The 5,000-nt window shown below is 40.6% G+C and overlaps 1 pseudogene; it reads right to left on the bottom strand.

Annotated features, from left to right (window-relative positions):
• Positions 1-406: 406 nt before the first annotated feature.
• On the bottom strand, positions 407-2,334 carry LOC137980525 (kelch-like protein 3; annotated as a pseudogene).
• Between the last annotated feature and the right edge of the window lie 2,666 nt (positions 2,335-5,000).

Raw genomic sequence — 5,000 nt, 5'->3', positions numbered from 1 at the left:
CACCTAACTGGCAAAATTTTGAGCTTTGAGTTTTATCCAAAGGATGTTTATTTTGAGTGTAAGTTTTGGATTTCATGGTCTGCCATTACTCACGTTCAAAACTGACCGATTGGCCCTCAGAGGGTTGGATGTAGGGAAAAATGATGTAATTTACTCACTAGCTTAAAATTTCAGCGTGTAAACGCAATTTATTATGTATGCAAAACATGGGTTTAAAAGTATGAAAGCCCGAAACTCCCATGCTGCATATTAATTCAGCCCCGTACACATGCATTGCATTCTTAAACAAGTGAGTCTTTGACGTCATTTTCTCCTCGATCCAGCTCTGTCAAGATTTTAAAGTTAGTAATGGCGTACCAATAAATTAGAAAATCCCAGTCAAAACAAACAGGTCTCTTCATATAAAATCAGAACTTAAAACTTGTGTCACTTAAAGTTAAGTTAACATACTTTTGAAATCCAAAGAAAAAAAAGAATTGCTTTTTTGGTCGTAGTAGCACTTTAAGGGAAAAATGTCTCCAGGTGGCACTATTTAAAGGAATGCTACCACAAGGCAGTCATAATTAAGAGAAATGTCAAAGCTTACACAGCTTTTCTAATAGGCTGTTGTGGATCACTCCAAGACATGCCTTATGATGAATCTTTTTCTTTCGATCCTCAGGATTTTCATTCTCAAAGTTAGTGGGTATAGTGGACTTACTTTTCCATTCACATGCTCCTAACTGAAACACTTCCACTGATAACTCTCTTGAAGATGATTCTCTGTCCTTGAAGCCACCAACCACATAAAGGGCTTCCTGAATGCATACCATGTTTGCAGCATGACGACACACCTTGAGGTTACTCATGACTTGCCATTCATTAGTTGATGGGTCATATACCTCACAAGAATTCAATACTGTACAATGGCCCGCACTCTTGTTTATGCCACCTGCTATGTAGACCTTTCCATTCATGGCTGCTCCAAAAGCATCATATCTTGCCTCATTCATAGATGCAACCTCCTCCCATGTGGCTAAAATAGGATCAAACCTTTCCACTGTTTGAGATCCTCGAAAAGAACACCAATTATTATCAGTTCCTCCTACTAAGTAAAGGTGTCTTTTATCACTGACTAAACAAGCTCCATGATAGCAAAGAGTTGGTGGATCAGCCACAGCCTCACAAACATTCTCATCGAACTTATAGAGAATAATGGTCTTCCAAAATAATGCATAGATGCAACCATCTAGAACTGATAAACAATAACAAACATCCGTTGGATGTCTTCCTTCAATTGTCCCCCAGGAATTACTGGAAGAAGAAAAGTATTCTATTACTCGAGATTTTCCTGGTCCAACACGCTGTCCACCAAAAATGCATACTTTATCTCTGTAATGAACAACAGCATGATGTTGATGTTCAAGTAACATGTCTGGCAACTGATACCAAATGTCCTTCTGGGGTGCATAACATAAAGGCTGTTCTGCCACCACAAACAAAAATCACATCTGTGTACCTCTCCAAGCACTTCCTGGGTGGCTTAGTGGCATTTTCGCAGAAGGGATCCACAATGCACTTCATGGATCTCAACACAAAATTTGAAGTCTCCTTGCTTGTTGCTACCAGTTCTTCATTGATCAATTCGTTGAAGAGAAAGTCATGAGACATGGATTTCAGACGGACTTGACTCAACAATTCAGCAAAGTTGCTTTCTCGTTCACTCTTCTTGTGAGACACCCACTTTACTATTCCCTTAAAAATTTCTTCCTCTGAGCCAACAGTGACACAATCGCTGGAAACCCATTTCATGACATTTTCAATATCGAGCTTCAGGAAGTCATCTGTTTCCACGACTGAACTGAAATTTGAGTTAATAAACTCACAGGACTCCTCCATTAATTCCAAACACCGATACTTGTCGGCAAAGTAGTAATTGAAAATGCAGTTTTCAATTGTAATGTTTTCCTCCAAAAAATCACAAGTCAAAGTTTTTAAACCTGGTAAAAGAAGATAATCTGCTGCTGCCACTAAGTCGTGGGTATTCTCCTTAGTGACTGCAACATTACCGGTGTAAATGTATTTAAAAACTTCTTCCATGACTGACCCGGTTGCTTCTTCAAGTTCTATCCTGATGAACTGTTCCTTTCCCTCTCTCATGTCACTGACCAGAAGGGAAAGAAAAAACGGGCTTGCTGCTGCCAACACAAGTCTGTGAGCTTTAAACTCTTTGTCTTTTATTGATACTGTTACATCAAAGAAACTCTCTTTTCTTCTCAGAGCATCCAGACGATAGATAAGTTCCTGACAGTGTTTTGATGGATCTGATGGCATTGGCTGGGAAAGGTCCGCCATATTGGAATTCGATGCGGAAGTATTCAAATCTTCGCTTTCGAATGTTGCTTCTACGTATTCTTCCATGTCAATAGGCGCTAAACTTTGCGACATAATAATGAGTTGGTTAAGAAATTTTAAAAAGTTATCACTGGTTCATAAAGATTAAAGAGAGGAAAATACGGAACGAGTGATCAAGGTCAAGATCAAGCTTGGTACATGTACCACCAACCTTAAACCCAGTCTTTCTCTCCTTCTCTCTCACCTGATTCAAGGTAGGGATTAGCTGGGAAAGGATTTAAGAGAAAAGACAGTCCCCAGGGGGTAGGGATTGGTAACTTTCGTTTTAAGCAGCCTTCTGGGTACATGCCATAGGTGGGGATTTGTAGATGAAATAATCCTGCAAGGCTGGTTGTACGGCTGTGAGGATATATAATTTTTTTTATTTACCAATACTTTTTTCAGGCACGGCATTACTTCAACAGGGAGTTAAATGATTTGTCGTTACAATTTTTTGAAATTCAAATATAAGCCATAAGAAAACTAGGTATAAGATTACAGATAAATATGTATAGGGTTACTAGCCTGCGTAGCAAGCGTTCCTGTTCGACAGAAGAGGTTCGACACGATTTTCCGCAAACTGGCCGCCCGAAAGTTGGGGCAAGAAACTGAGGCAACGCTTGCAAGAAGATCCCATAAAGCGTACACTGGGTTGCCTTTGGTACATGTTACACAAAAAAGGAAGGCACTGAATTGGGTGGTATTGAACTGCAGCGTTCCAGTCAATTTTTTCAAGTGGGGGTCATTAAGAGTTTTTTGCGGGGTCACCCACATGTCGCGCCAGCAGAGGCCATTTGGCTCACACGTTCCCGCGTTTAATTATTTTGTAATGTTCTGTCCCATTTTGAGGTCTTTTAGTTTTTTAAGCTTTCGTAATAAATTTAGTTTAAAGATTAAAAAACACGGTTTTGAGTAAAATTCACTCATTTCTTCTTTAAATAAATAGTCTGCAAAAAACTAACTGCAAATTGCTCTGACGGACGTTTTACAGCATGTCTTGCAGTTGCACTAAGCAAACGTTTATTGCACACACTAAGAAAGGACTAGCCTGTGTACAGCCGCCCGCTCTCCAAAAAAAAAAAAAAACCAGAGAGAAGCGACGCTCCTCTCCGAATTTTTTTTTTCGGAGAGGGGGCGGCTGTACACAGGCTAAGAAAGGACTGAAGGTGTTGTTTCCGCTTCATAATTCCTCTTCTTGTTAGTCTAATCTGATGCCACCAGAAAAGACAAGCCAAAGGACAGATGAAGAAAAAAATAAACATAGTTTTTATATATTACTCTGAATCGAATTCTCATCGAAAGATTAATGACAATCGATCTTAAAAACACGAAAATTTCTGCAGTCTCTGACTTTTATGGAAAGGCCATGATGTTTTGTCAAAAGGAAGGAATTGATTACCGGTACGTGCTAGGCAACCATAAAGATGCATGTGATCACCTTGTGTACGGGAAACACAGGGGCAGTCCAAGCTCGGTCTACCATTTATAGACTTCGTATGGGAAAATATATTTTGATCTTATAAATTCTAAAGTGAGCTGTAAATGTAGAAATAAACTTCACTTACCTCTACGTACAGTTGTCCTCGTCTTTTCTGTGCAATCGGAGGGCAAACTGCGTTCGTTTTAGACGGGTTTGTGACTTACGAATTTTTGCGATGTCGTCAGTTGTCATTTCCCCTGATGCATTTATAATGCATCAGTCAATTGAAAGCCCCACCCCCCAGTTCCCGGGGAAGGGTGGGGGATTATAGGGGCATTGAAGCGCTTTTGAACAACAATCTGTTCCCTGGGGGTGGTATATTTGACTGATTTTGACTTTGGGTCCCGTCCACACTTGGAGCAAGTGTAGCACTGGCATTCGAGTATATAAAGATGGCGGAAAGCCTGAGAAAGGTAAAGCCTGGTTTTCACGAGTGACGCAATTGCAAGCAAAAGCGCAAGCATAAGAGCGCTTATTTCACCGTGAAAACGGGGTTGACGCAAGCATAAGCAAAAGCGCAAGCACAAGCATAAGGATCAATTTTTTTCATTTTCCTTGGCTTGTGCTTATGCTTGCGATCGCTTGCGTCGTGTGAAAATGAAACCCAGCGTAAGCACCGTAAGCACCAGGAAATTTGCTACGTCTGGCCAATTAAAGCACTCGTTCCAGATTCTCCGCGTCTGAGCATTTGAATAAAATGGCGGACGCCGTGGTTGTTATTTAATGCTTTAAGGTTTCGATGTTCGTTTTCACTACCATAAGCTACTTATGCTTGTGCTTGTGCTTGCGTCGCTAATGAAAACCAGGCTTAACAGGCCCCCTTGGGGGAGTGGGGGAGTACTCTCTTATATACGTTATTTAGGTATGTGCCGTCCGATAGGGTAGGGTTTTTGAGGTGATCAGGGTATCCTCTTTGGTATTTTTGGTATTGTGATTCTTAGGTATTCCTTAGATAGGGTCACTAAATTGCGGTATCCACACCAACCCTCAAACGAAAAAGATACGTTTTATTAAAATTGAACTACACGCTTGAATGCACGTTTTCAAGTTTAACAAAGCGAACGAAAAGGGACCTTTATTGCTTGTATGGGCCTTAAAGAGGGTATCGAATCTCGATTTTCTACCCGCAAATAGGGTCAGGGTTTGA

The sequence above is a fragment of the Montipora foliosa genome, chromosome 12 (assembly GCF_036669935.1).
Source record: "Montipora foliosa isolate CH-2021 chromosome 12, ASM3666993v2, whole genome shotgun sequence".
NCBI lineage: Eukaryota > Metazoa > Cnidaria > Anthozoa > Scleractinia > Acroporidae > Montipora > Montipora foliosa.
This window is presented reverse-complemented; position numbering and strand designations above follow the sequence as displayed.